The sequence below is a fragment of the Pyrgilauda ruficollis genome, unplaced genomic scaffold (assembly GCF_017590135.1).
Source record: "Pyrgilauda ruficollis isolate IOZ18807 unplaced genomic scaffold, ASM1759013v1 scaffold54, whole genome shotgun sequence".
NCBI classification, from domain to species: Eukaryota; Metazoa; Chordata; class Aves; order Passeriformes; family Passeridae; genus Pyrgilauda; species Pyrgilauda ruficollis.
In genome coordinates this window covers 7,622,702-7,637,211 of record NW_024527044.1, presented here as the reverse complement: position 1 = coordinate 7,637,211, position 14,510 = coordinate 7,622,702, and positions in this window count along the sequence as shown.

Genomic DNA, 14,510 nt, shown 5'->3' with positions numbered 1-14,510 from the left:
AATGGGGCTTGGAGCAACCTGGGATAGTGGAAGGTGTCCCTGCCCATGGCAGGAAGGTGGAATGGGATGATCTTCAAGGTCCCTTCCAGCTCAACCCATCCTGTGACTCTGAAGTGCATCAGGGACTGGGGTCACAGTTACCTGCTGGTTTTAAGGCAGGGGAACACAAAAAGGACTATCAGCTCCTGGGAAGTGGAGGCTGGGAACTGTGGGAACTCCTGGATCTCTCCTGGCTGGTGAGTCAGGAGGCTGGGAACTGCTGGGCTGTCTGTTTCCCTGTGCCATCACTGTGGTCTCTGCAGCTCCTGGGGAAGATGAGGAGTTTCTGTGGGTTTTGGGGTTGGAGCAGATGGAGGCTGGGAGCCTTTGTGCTGCCCTACAGTCTGTGCAGTCCATGAGATAACACAGGGATGGGTGCTGAAGGTTTTGATGTGAAAGGATTGATATTCAGCCGCTATTTGTGCCAAAAATCCCAGCTGAAACAGAGGAGGTTCTAAAATATTTTCAGCAGTGATCAGGCAGTCTGATTTGGGTTAAACTTGATTTTTAGGGGGTGGGGAAGGAAAATAACTAAAGAATCCCAGAATGGTTTGGTTGGAAGGGACCTTAAAGCTCCTCTCATCACAACCTCCTGCCACGGGCAGGGACACCTTCCACTGGACCAGACTGCTCCACTCCTATCCAGCTTGACCTTGGACACTTCCAGGGATGGGGAATCCATCTGAACAAGTGTTGAATTTTTTTCTTTAACCTTTTCTTGAGTCTGTTGGATTCTTCTCTTGGAAATCCCAAGTGGTTTTGCTCAGTGCCATTGTAGGAGTCTCTTCCATGCTGCCTATTTTTCCCCCAAGCAGTGAGAGGGGAAACAAAGAGGAGGAATTCCCATTGCACTGGATGGAGCTTGGGATGCTGGGCTGTGCTGGGCTGCTCACAGCTTCCCCTGCCCTGGAAATGTCACCACAAGCCCCTAGCATTTGTCTTTCAGAGCTGAGCTGATGATCCTCTGATATTCTCTTGAGAGGGTGTTGCTGATGCCTTTGGATGCTTTTTCTGATGCTGCAGGTCAGCTCATGGAGAGTTTGCTCTTAAAGCTCCAAATCTGCTCCCTCAGGACAACCTGGGCACTGCACACATGTAGTTACACCACTAAAAACCACAGCATAGTCACTAATAAATAAATAATGTTATTTATAGCTTGGGCAGTCAGTTGTAACCATTCACCTGACCAGTTTGCACATCCCAGTTGGTACTGGTTCTGTCTGGGGGATGGTTTCAGGTTTGAAAGGTGGAGCCTATGGTCACTGCTTGAAGAAAAAAGGCTATTTTGGCAAGTGGCTCATTAAAAGGTACAAGAGATAAAGGAATCTGTTTCCTGCTGTTCTTCCCTGATATGGAAAACTTTGTTGGGATGTCCCAGCAATTCCAACTTTGTTGGAATTTCCTGAGTTTGGCTTGTAGATACATGGTGGAACAAAATAAAACCTTTATGGCAGGAATAAAAGTTGTTCCAGAGTTCAGGTTGGTTTGGTTTTTGGTTTTTTAAGTTGTTTTTTTAGTTTTTTGTTGTTTGTTTTGTTTTTTTTTTAACAAAGAACTACTTAGCTTTTTTTGTACTGTGCTTTAGTTTTTTGTTGTTTTTTTTTTTTTTTTTTTAACAGAAAACTACTTAGCTTTTTTTGTACTGTGGTCCATTTTTTGGGGTCCAATTTGAACACTTCCAGGGGTGGGGCAGACACATCCATCAGTTTTTTTGGTGACAAAGCAGAAATTTGTAGTACAGTGGGGTAAATACAGGGCTCTGGATTCTACACTTCCCTCAGGGAATAAAACCAAAAAACCCACAAATCTTTGCCTTTCTGGGAAAAAGAGTTTCCTTCCAGAGATCCCTACAGGACACTTGTGCAACACGAAGCAGATGGAGTGTCCTGGCTGTGCTGCCAGCAGTTGGCCATGCTGCCATTTCACAATGGGGAAGGCTGTGGCAATCCTGAATTAAAATTTTGTTCTGTGCTCCCCTGCCTCTTTATCCCCCTCACTTGTGCTGGTCCAGCTGTTTTTGATCCCACGTGGCACATGGGATTGGAGAAATGTATGGAAAAGGGACACAGCCGGGGGGGGAAAGAGCCCTGCAGGCTGAGTCAGCATCTGGGGTGTTAAACGTGGCATCGATGCTTGGAGTAAATGAAGTCATAGGGAGGATTTGTAAAGTGAAAATCCATGTGGAGCAGCTGGGGAGAGCCCAGAGGAGGCCACAGAGATGCTCCAAGGGCTGGAGCCAGGCTGGGAGAGCTGGGGGTGTTCAGCCTGGAGAAGAGACAGCTCCAGAGAGACCTCAGAGCCCCTTCCAGAGCCTAAAGGGGCTCCAGGAGAGCTGGAGAGGGACTTGGGATAAGGCATGGAGGGACAGGACACAGGGAATGGCTTCCCACTGCCAGAGGGCAGGGATAGATGGGATATTGGGAAGGAATTCTTCCCTGTGAGGCTGGTGAGGCCCTGGCACAGGTTGCTGTGAGCTAAAAGCAGAAGAGGAGAGCAGAAACACCTTGATTCTTTCCACAGTGCCACGTTACAGGAATCCTGCACTGAGCACCTCTGGGATTGTCAGAGGGAACCAAAGGGACAGCCCATCCCTAATGTGTCTCCACGTGTCCTGATGTGTCTCCACGTGTCCTGAGCTCCTTGCCCTGAGCTCTCCAAGCACCGTGGGTGGGGAGGGTTTGCAGGTTCAGCAGGGCAGAGGGGAGACCACAAAACCCCCATGTGTGGGAGGGGGTGGCAGGGAGATCAAGCCCCAGGCTCTGAGAGAGGCTGCTCCAGAAAGCTTTGAAGGAGCAGCACTTCTGGATATGAATCCGTGGTCAGGGAGAGAAAAAAGGCAGTGGTGGAGAATGGGGAGAGTGACAAGAACACTCTTGGAGCCCCTGGAGCGGTGGCACCATGAGAGGAAGGATGAGCACTCTGAGAGGAAGGATGATGGAATGTCTCCTGCTTTCTTCCCCTTGGTTTGTGTTTCCAATATTCCCCCATTAGCCTGTTTCTGAACCTCAGGCTGGCTTTTCGTGTTTGCAGTCCTTTGGACATGGATTTATATTTTAAAAATACCCCAGATCAGGCAAAATACCCAAAATCAGGCAACAAACCAACCCACAAAACCTTAAAATCCAGATGACGTGAAAAATATAAAACATACAAACTTCTCAGCAACCTGTGACCCTCCCTCTCTCCCTGGAGCATTTTTGGGGGGATCTGTTGACATGCATGGAGATTCTGTCAGCAGGTTTGGAACAGGCTGCCCAAGGAAGCAGTGGAATTATTCCAAAGGTGTATGGATGTGACATCTGGGGACATGGGTTAGTGGTGGATTTGGCAGTGCTGGGGAATGGTTGGACGTGATGATCTTAAAGGGCTTTTCCAATTTAAATAATCTGAGGACACACACAAGTGAGAGCTGTCATAGAATCACAGAATGGCTTGGGCAGGAAGGGACAATAAAGCTCATCTGATGTCACACAGTGGTTCAGGTCTAAGGTACACTGGCATGGAATCACAGGATGGGTAAGGTGTGAAAGGACCACAGAAATCATTTCACTGTGGGAAATCCTTCCCTGTGAGGGTGGAGAGGCCCTGGCACAGGGTGCCCAGAGAAGCTGTGGCTGCTCCTGGATCCCTGGAAGTGTCCAAGGCCAGGCTGGCAGGGCTGGGAGCAACCTGGGATAGTGGAAGTTGTCCCTGCCCATGGCAGGGGGTGGAATGAGATGATCTCTAAAGTCTCTTCCAACCCAAATCCTTCCATGATTCCATGCAGTCCAACCTGGCTGCTGGTGGCTTTGAGGTACCACACAGGATTCAGTAACACTTTAATTTGACCCTTTTGGAAGCTCCTGCTCAGTCTGTAGCAGGTGGGTCAATTCTGCTGATGCTCCCACGCCTTGGCCTTCCCAGGGACTTTAAATGCATTTTTTTCCCAGGATCTGCAGTGGAACAAGAGGGTTCTTTGTGTTTCTTTTCCTCCTGAAGCTTTCCCTCTTTTCAGGAGAGACATCTGCTCTGGTCAATGGTACTTACAGGCCTTTCAAACTCAATTAGGCACTCGAGAGCTGGGAGCTGTGAGTGCTCAGCTTCCCTAGCCAGCAAAAGATTTTCCCCTCTGCAGCTCCTGTAATACCGTGCTTTTCCAAGATTTTTTTAATAACTGGCCATTTGTTAGTGTCTGGAATGTTTGGAAATAACGGCCATTCGTGCTTTGTTTGCTCTCTGAACAATTTCATTCAGCAGTTTTTAAGAGGGAGAAAAATAAAACTAAAAAAAAAAAATAATCAGTCTCGGCCCCAGCCCTGAACTGCCTTGAATCTTAGATCCACAACAAATACCAGGATTTTTTTTTGGGGGGGGGGGTTGGGGTTTGGGGTTTTTTTGGTTTTTTTTTTTTTTTTTTGGGTTTTTTTTTTTTTTTTTTGGGTTTTTTTTTTTTTTTTTTGGGTTTTTTTTTTTTTTTTTTGGGTTTTTTTTTTTTTTTTTTGGGTTTTTTTTTTTTTTTTTTGGGTTTTTTTTTTTTTTTTTTGGGTTTTTTTTTTTTTTTTTTGGGTTTTTTTTTTTTTTTTTTGGGTTTTTTTTGGGGTTTTTTTGGGGTTTTTTTTGGGGGTTTTTTTTTGTTTTTTTAGGTTTTTTGTTTTTTTGGGTTTTTTGTTTTTTGTTTTAGGCATGACTTCAAAACCATTCCTGCATTTGAAATGGTGAAACCTGAGTGTGGAGGTGCATCTCAGGGCACAGGGGTTTTTGTAGGGTCTCCTCATGCCCAGCCAGGCAGGAGGGATGGGATTAATCCCTGTCAGATGTGGTTGGCTCTGCCTCTGATCTCAGGGCTGGGGATATCTCTGTGTGTGCACAGCAGAGTTGGATTTTGCTTAGCAGAGATCTGGGAAAGGTTTTCCCCTCTCAGGAAATTGCTTTAATGTTCATCTTTGTCCTGAATGAAAATGATGACCTAAATATATCTATTTTTTGGTATGAGTTTTTTTTTTTTTTTCCTTGATTTAGTTAAGCTCCTCTGAGTGTTTCCTGTGCCTTTAACAAAAGCATTTTAATATTTCAGGATTCCTTTTTGGGCTGCTGAGCTAAAGGTTCCAGCTCACTGAGCTGTGTGCTCACAGGGGCCTGGGATACTTCACATGTCACATTTTCATGTTCTGGGCTCCTTCTCAAGAGCTTCCAGGGAACACTGAGCTGAGCTGGCTCCATGCAGGCATGTGAGGAGGACCAGGCTGGTCAGAGCAAAGGCACCAGCACCTCCATGCTTGATCTCCAGCATCCATAATCTGTGGATATTACAGCAGAAATTGTAGGGAATGGGACAACAGCAGCCTGGTCTGGTAGGAGGTGTCCCTGCCCATGGGGGTGGAACAAGGTGAGCTTTAAGGTCCTTCCCAAGCCAAACCATTCCAGGGATTTCCCGGACTCCAGTGATTTCTGATTTTGATTTAAGACAGAATTATTTAGGCAAAACCCCCTTTTTGTCCCCAAGGACAATTTTTTCTCTGCTGAGCTTGCTCTTTGTGCAGATGGAAAATTCCCAGCCTGTGTGAGTTGGCAAGCTCCGGTTTTCAGCTAAAGCAGATGCTGATATATGTTTATATCCTGCTCCAACAAAAACTGTGAATAAATCGGGAGCTGAAGGCAGGAGGCATTTCCCTCCCCATTCCAAGAGTCCTCATGTTGCCAGTGGGGGGTGGGTGAAAAAATGTCAATTACAGTTCAGTCTGCAGGAATATGATAGCAAAATTTAATAAAATATAATTCCAGCTCTCTCACCTGTCCTACAGGGCACTTCCCTGTAAATTCAGGAAGAGTTTTTTTCATGGAAATAGTTGTTAAGCATTGGAAGGAGCTGCCCAGGGAGGTGGTGGAGTCCCCATCTCTGGAGGTGCCCAAGGAATGACTGGAGGTGGCCCTCAGTGCTCTGGGCTGGTGACAAGGTGGGGATTGGTCACAGGTTGGACTCAGTGGTCTCAGAGGCCTTTTCCAGCCTTAATGATTCTAGGAAATTAAGAAAGAGCCAGAAAAGTTGACCTGCAGCACCCACTGCCTGAGAAATGTCGTGTGAGAAGGAGAAACAACCTGCCTTTATTTCAAGCAGAGGACTCTTCAAGAGCAAAGTCTGTAGCCTCATCACACTAAATTACAGTGATTATCTAATACCACTGGCTGGAAATTTGAATTTTCCAAAGCCTTTGCCTCTCCCTGGCTTGTAACACGATGCCTTATTCCCTCCAGCAAAGGCAAGGAATTCTTAAGCTGATTTTTCAGTCCTGCTGTGGCTGCTCTGCTCCTGCACAGCTGTGAGAGGCTGGGGAGGCTGTGGGAAAGGTGCTGCCTGTTTCTGGAGGCATCCAGAAAGCTCCCAGCACTTGATAAATGACTTTACAGCTGTGGTAGCGGCTCTGTTTTGCAGAGGTGGCCAGTTTAGATTTCATTTTAAATGTATCTCAACTTCTCTGCCTCAAAGTCTTCCCTGAGGTCTTCTGCCAAAAGCCAGTTTTATTTCAGAGTGGCTTTTTGAGGTTAATTGGAAAAAGTACTTCAGGGATGAGAGGTTTAGGTCTGTGAGACTTTACAGATTTCTGGAATGCATGGATATGTTTTTAGCAAACTTTTCTCAGGTTGAGTCATTACATTCTTCAAGCCATATCCAGTGGTTCCCCAGATCATTAGGAATGACAGACTTCCCCACCCTGAAGGGTGTCCCAAGAAGGCTGGAGAGGGATTTTCACAAGGACATGGATTGATGGGACAAGCGGGAATGGCCTTAAAATGAAAGAAGGGAGACTTAGTTGAGATATTGAGAGAAAATATCTTGGCTGTGAGGCTCTGGTAGAGGTTTCTCAGAGAAGCTGTGGCTGCCCCATCCCTGGAAATGTCCAAGGCCAGGTTGGACAGGCCTTGGAGCAACCTGGGATAGTGGAAGGTGTCCCTGCCCATGGCAGGGGGTGGAACTGGATGAGTTTTAAGGTCTCTCCAAACCCAAATCATTCTGTGATTTCCCACTGAGCAGTTGTGTCTCTATTCCCACATTTCACAGGGACTGAGCCCCTGACAGGGAAATTTATGTAACATTATCAGATGAAACCTGAGTCCTCTTCATAAACTATTTATTCTCCAAAGTCTCATTAACAAGTGTGCTCAGTAAAGAGAATTGGAAAAGGGGTTTTTCACTGGTCACAGTGTTTTTCTTCTGTCTTTTTCTGCGCAGAAAATGACCCTGATAGTCATCACCCCCATTTCCCAGTGAACTCCTTTATGAGTTTCAAGGCTGTTTCATGAGTTTCAAGTGTTTCAAGGTTGATTCCTGGTCTTCTACAGGTTTCCATCTCCTGGACAGATGGAGGTGAATCACAGACTATCCCACAAGGATCCCTGAAGCCCAATTCCAAAGGAGGGCGGTGATCTTCCACTGTTCTTTGTGGTGTGAGATAAATTTGGTGTGAGGCTTTGTCTGTATTTTTAAACAGCTTGTTTTTCACAGAGTACATTCATTAACCCTTATTTTGCAACATCTGCTCACCTCAGAACCCTGAACGAGCTTGTTTCCACGTGGGTTTGTGTTGTTCAGAAGGACACAGACCTTTGGGAAAGCAGGCAAGGATTTACAGGGCAGGGAAGGCTTACAGTGAGAAAACTCTCTCCTCCTGGCCTGAGAGTGTTTGATGTGCTGCTCCTACTTAGTCTGCTAATTCATCCTCATCATTAGCTGCACTAATTATGCATCTTCTTTCCACAGCCTGCTTGAAATGAATCCCTGTGTGGAAACTTGCGCTGTTGGGGCCAGTAAGGAAGGAGGAAAAATGGATTCTGTTTACACTCCGTGCCCCATTTCCAGCTCTGCAACAGCAGCTGCCAAGGGTTTATAACATTTCCTTCTGCCCTTGTTTCTGCCTGTGGCTACTCATGTTTGTTTCAGGGTGAATGGTGTTGGCTTTTTATGACCAAGCTGTGAAGGGCAGAAAGATTCCTTGGGTTGTTTCTACTCAGAGACTTCCATGTGGTTTTCCCAATGTGCTACAGGAGCAACGCTGGAAAACTGGGAAATCATCACAGACTGGTTTGGGTTGGAAAGACCTTAAAGCTCATCCAGTTCCAGCTCCTGCCATGGGCAGGGACACCTTCCAGGTTGCTCAGAGCCCCATCCAATCTGGCATTGTCAGCAAAAGAGAATTGAAAGTAATTTTAAATTATAGAACTGCCCCTTGTGAGCTCCCTGTATCCACTCCAAGGTATGAAATTCCTGCTTAAGGGCAAGTGACAACTGCTGTGTTTTCTTTAGCAGCAGCAGGGCCACTCTGCAGGTGGATGTTCATGAGGGATAAAACCCAGGGCCCAATTTTATTCCTCAAAAATCCCTCCTTTCTGTCACTGATCTCAAATCACTGTTATATTTGTGATGCACCCTTCATCATTTCTGTTTGCAGAGATGGGAGGCTGCAAGGCAGTGGATGAACAGGTAATACAGGAAAGCCTTCAGGGAACAAAGGGAGCTGTTTCCTCCCCCAAAATAACAATGTCTCTGTCTGGGCTCTAGGAATTCCTCCTGGCTGGTGGCACTGCAGGCTGGGGCTTCTTGAGGATTGTATCATCTCAGAACTTGTATCCCTGACCTTTTTGCACATTCCCAGGGTAAACCACTCATTATTTTACGACTTCACTGGAGAGGCAGCAAGCAAAGGGGAGAGATTCAGGTGCTGAATCTGAAGAGGAGAGGTTTGTGAGCCTCTCTCTCTGCCCTCAGACAGGATCCACTGAACACACATCTCTGCTGATGGTTCTTACCTAACCTGCTCTTAAATCTCTCAGCAACACGAGCTTCTCCCTCCCCAGGGGATCTTTTCCAGGACTTCCTACAGCTAAAGGTTAGCCTAAGGACTAATCTAGCTACTACTGGAGCACCTGCCTTCAAGATTGATTTATTTGCATGTTTTTCTTGTTGTGATGATGGTGCTCTGTGCTGTAAGATTGGCCCCTTGTCCCCCTCAGCCACTTTTGCTCTTCACAGGTCTGTTTTCTTCCCCTTTTCCCATTTTTTTGAGGTTTTTTTTCTGGCTGTGGGCTGTCCTTAATTGTATTTCATCTGTCTTTAACACCTGGATGTGCCCTGGTCTCATTGACAAGGTGGGAATTGGTCACAGGTTGGACTCCGTGATCTTGAAGGTCTTTTCCAACCTTAATGATTCTGTGAGTGTAAAGCCAATCACCATAAGGGTGGTAATTAAAATTGTGGACATAAAGGAAACCAGATCCTTTATCTGCCATGAGTGCATGAGCAGTATTGGGGTCTCCTTAGGGTAGAGCCTTGCAGGATTGCTGCCCTGTGGTCACAGAAAAAAAAAAAAAGTTAATTTTAAGAAAGCAGCAGCACAGAATAATTTGGGGGACACTGAGGGTTTGATCCTGGTCCATTATGGTGCAAGATGCCATTAGGTCCCTTTGCACAGGGAGATGTGGCTGCAGCCACTGCTGTCCCCAAGCTGTGAGCACCCAGTAGGAATTAACCCTGCTGAGAGGCTCCTTCCAGACAGGGATCTCACACCCAGTGTGGAACAGCCAGGTGGAAGATGCCACAAGCAAAGACTTCCCTCCTTCCCAGCCTACCTGGAGGGGGAACACCTGTATTTTCCCTTTGCAGGAGCTCACAGGTAGGGGAATGAGGCCAGGAGAATGTGTTGAAAAACAAGGCATCTGTGGCTCACACAGTGCTTTCACCCCTTATTAAAAAAAAAATTAAAAAAAAAAAAAGACAAGGCAAATCTAATTGAACCAAAGATCATCAAGTGTGTTCTTTTAATTAAAGTGAATGACTTCTAAATAAAATCTTCCCTTTTTTCCTTCTCCAAGCAGGCAGCAATGCAGTGTGACACATGTTTGGGTGCAAAAGCGACGCTTTCACTCACAGAGGGAAGATGAGCCCTGACTGTGATCAGTGTGAGGCTGTCCTGTGCTGCCAACACGATGTGACACCTCCCTGTGCCCGGGCACAGCCTGTGTCACATCTGCTGGGCATGACAAGCGTCAGGGTCAAAGCAGTTCAGCACCACAGGGAGAAGATGTTTCTTCTTTTCACATCCTGTGTGGCTGAGCTGTCACCGAGGCCCAGTTCAGTGTCCCTCCTTGGTGTCTCTTTGTGGGCAAAATTCCATTTCCTTACTAATCTATCTTTGGGCAGCAGCAAGGCTTGTGGAAAAACCATAGGAAGAGAACCTGGTATAGATTTGTAGGCTCTCCTTGCCATGGGGAAGCTGGAGAAGGAGTTCTCCTTCAGAAACTGCAGTGATAAGACAAGGAGTAAGGGTCACACTGAAAGAGGAGAAATTTAGGTGAGATATATGGACAGAATTTTTCCCTGTGAGGGTGGTGAGGCCCTGGCACAGGTTTCCCAGAGAAGCTATGACTGCCCCTGGATCCCTGGAAGTGTCCAAGGCCAGGTTGGCAGGGCTTGGAGCACCCTGGGCTAGTGGAAGGTGTCCCAGCCTGTGGAAGGGGTGGAACAAGATGAGCTTTAAGGTCCCTTCCCACCTAAACCATTCCATGATTCTAAGAACTGTGGTGGATCCCTGCCCTTCTCAAGTGACCACAGCTCAGTGGGGCTCTCTAGGTTCACCCAAGTGGGGGATCTGGTTCAGGAATTATCTGCTACCCGCTTTTCAGTGTGGCCTTGAAGCAGTTCCTGCGGGAAACCTCCAGCTGTTCTCTCAGCTTCCAGAGTCTGGCTCAGTCCATGTGCTCGAGGGCTGTTTTGCAGCATCCATATTCCTGGTCAGAACTGCAGCTCATCCCAGAATCCCAAGATGAGTCAGGTTGGAAAGGACCACTGGAGGTCATCTGGTGCCACCTCGCTGCTCCAGCAGGGCCATCCCAGAGCACAGGGCACAGGATTGTGTCCAGATCAATCTGGAATATCTCCAGTGAGGATGCTCCACTCCCTCTCTGGAAAATCTGTTCAATGCTCGGTCACTGCACAGGGAAAAAATTCTTCCTCATATCCAGGTAGAACTTCCTGGGGTTCAGTTCCTGCCCTTTCCTTTTCTCCTATTGCTGGGCCCCCCAGGGCAGAGCCTAGTCCCTGCTCTGAGCCCTCCCTGCAGACAGAGACAGGGAAGACATCCCCTCAGGAATAAATAAAGTATTGCATATTTGCCCTTTTACAGGGAGGAAGATGAAAAAGCAAAAGCTGGAAGGTGTTTTAGCTCCTGTCTTCCCCACTGTGAACAGTTTAAGACCTGTTTATGGGCAGAAATTAGGCAAGGTGGAAATACCATTATCTCCAGAACACCGTGAAATTCAACAAACTTCAGAAAGATAGGCAGTGTTTCAAAAAATATGTTTAAATGCAAGCTCCACGTCAAAGGAGGAGGTTGGTTTACCTTCAGCAGCACCTTCAAATACAAAGTACTGCTCAGAGGGAAGGTAAACAGGATTCCAGCACAAGCAGTCTTTAAAATAGAGGCTGATAAGCTGAACACCACATAAAAATGACTCCATTGTGTGAATAACAATCAAATGGGTCCAGAAAACAGAAATGACCCGTCTTCACAGATATTATTACTGCACTTGGCTGCCTCATGGCTCAATGCCCTGCTCATAATAAATGGTTTTGAAAAACAGCATTTTTATAGAGTGGTTGGTTTGCTGAGCTCCTCTGCTCCTTGCTGTGCTGAGGCAGGAATTGCTCATCACTCAGGGAACCCAACTCAGAACATAAAAGCAACCCCAGCAAATCAAGGCAAGATCCTCCTAATCCTGCTCCTTTGTTCCCAGCAGCAGCTTTTTCCCCACAGTGCTCTCAGACTCTGGGATCTGCAGCTGAAGGACTTTCTGAACCAGACACTGTCACTGCACATCCAGGGGATTTACAGTCACTCGTCATTAATGTTTTTCTCCTCCACAAACTCACCCATGTGCTTTAGAAACTCTGGTAGGTTTGTGCCATCCACACTGGATAATATCCCTGCTCCATCTATAATTTTGTGCCCTCTAATTACGTGTAGTTAAGCTGTTACATAACAATCCCAACCTGTCTGCCAAGGGGTGGAATTCCTAAGCAGGAGGGAATGAGGGGGGTGGAAAGAGGCTTATAAACACCTCTGTGGCAAGATAATCTTATCTCAAAGCCTTTGTTCTTCAAGATTGCTCAGGGAGTTAATGTTTGTGGTTATGAAATACAGATGTCTTTGGAATAAGGGGGTGGGGGGGAAGTAATAATGTTGTTTGCTGGAGGTACAGCTCAGCAGAAAGAATCCAGAGGAGAAGGATCTGGAAGCTCTTTGTATAAGTGTTTCTGGGAATGAGAAGACTTGTCAGGATCAGTTCAGGGAAAGGAGGATTTGATCTGCTTCTGTCTGAAGAGTTCCTGGATCAAATTGAGAGATCAAATCCAACAAACATGGAATTCCAATCAATTCCACCAAACATGGAATTCTGCTTGCCAGCAGTTTGTCCCTTTGTCCTTCAGAGGATATCCCACTGCCCCACACCCTCCAGGGCTCCCCTGAGGAGAACAGCAATGCACAAGCCTCCCCTGTGGGCAGCTCCTTGTGCTGTCAGAAGTCACCCACTCCCTCAGACAGAAACAGCAGGAGAACCTGGATGGTCCTTGAGGTGCCTTCCAACTCCAATAACCCCAAGATTCTATGATTCTATCCTTGATTAAGAGTGGGATTCCCATATCGAGCACTGCTTCTGAGGCTGCAAAACCCCATCACACCAGGACTCTGCTTGGAGATTTAGAAAGTGTGACGTGGGATCAGATTTAAATCCAAATGCTTTGTACAAACTGCTCCAGGCCTCTAATCCCACCTGGCTGCTCATTAAGAATTCCCTTAAGAACTTCCTGCTCCATGCAGCTTTACTGGATGTTTAAGAAATTGGGCAGTGGCTGAACTGCACCAAAAGGCCCCTTTTTAGAAGGATTCTTTGCTGGGAAATTTGCAGCTTTGTCCTTGCTGCCTCCATACAGTCTTGGACATTAAGGTCCATCCAATTCCAACTCCCTGCCATGGGCAGGGACATCTTCCCCTACCCCAGGTTGCTCCAAGCCCTATCCAGCCCAGCCTTGGACACTTCCAGGGATCCAGGGGCAGCCACAGCTTTCCTGTCAGGCTGCCAGCTGGAGCTGCAGGGATTTCAAATGAAGAATAATTCCCCAGAAAGGAAAAATGAAAAGGTAGAATTTGCAAGCAAGAAGCACAGCTCCAAACCCTGAGCAGAAACAGCTCTGAAGGCCATGGTAAAATGTAGGACTGCATTTGTCACCTCACAGGGCACATTCCTGTGCTTGAGATCCAAAAATGCTGAACCTGGGTTCATAACCACCAGATATTCAGCTTCTCTTCATTCAAGAAGAATGTGCTCATTCCAGCACTCTTGTCCTCTAGAGAATTGTCAAGTTCCCAAACAGCATAAAAAGAAATGTATCCAATGGAGAGTGCCATCCTATTCCAGTTCAATATACCTGATATCAAGAGAATTTTCCCTTTCTAAGGCGATTTCAGTTTTCCCTTGTGGAGTCCAGCAGAATCTGGGTGTCAGCCTCACCCCAGTGTGGTCCTTGCTGTGGACATGCAGCTCCACCAACTTTATTCTCTTCATGCCCTCTTACTTAAAAAGAAGTATTGCTAGGATGAGTTTTCTTCTCAGAACAGCTACGCCCATCTCCTGCACACAATCAGCCAGCAGGCTCTGTCCTGTGATACGATAAAGGCGGCCCAGGAGTTCGATGAGCAGCTGTGAGTGTGGGTGCTGATAGGAGGGTGGACCTCCAGTTTTGGGGCACAGTGCCACAACTCAGCTGTGCAGAGAGCACAAACACAATGATTCCAGCAGTCCCTATCCCAGCAAAGAGCCTCTTGGCTGAGCAAATGGTGGTTTCTGCACCTAAGATCAACCAGGTGGCTCATTCTGTTGGGCTGAAGGCATTTAGGACTTGGCCATACACATGAGACACTGACCTTGATGGGAAAGGGGGAAAGATCTCCTTCTATTGTACTTTTAGGAAGCAGTGTAAAATCTAACAGATCCTGCCCAGCCACCGTGACCTCAGTAAGAGCAGGAACACTAAAAAGCGGAGTCTAAGCAAGGGAGAGTTAGTTTTAGCAGTTGTTCATGTAGAACAGCCACCGGAAGGATGTGAAGGCAGCATCTTTGGATCAAAATTTGAAATGCAGAGGTGATTTTTAGCAACAAAAAGATCATTTGGGTACTACATCCCTCTCTGATGTCTGGGCAGTCGAGGAGCTGGTGGTACAGCCTGGGAGAGACAATTGCAATGGTGTGATTGACACCAGGAAGAACTTCTTTCCTGTGCAGTGACAGAGCACAGAACAGATTGTCCAGAGAGGGTCTGGAGTCTCCTCACTGCGGATATTCCAGAACTGTCTGGACACAATCCTGTGCTCTGGCATGACCCTTCTTGAGCAGGGAGGTTGTACCAGATGACCTCCAGTGGACCTTTCCAACCTGACCTGTCC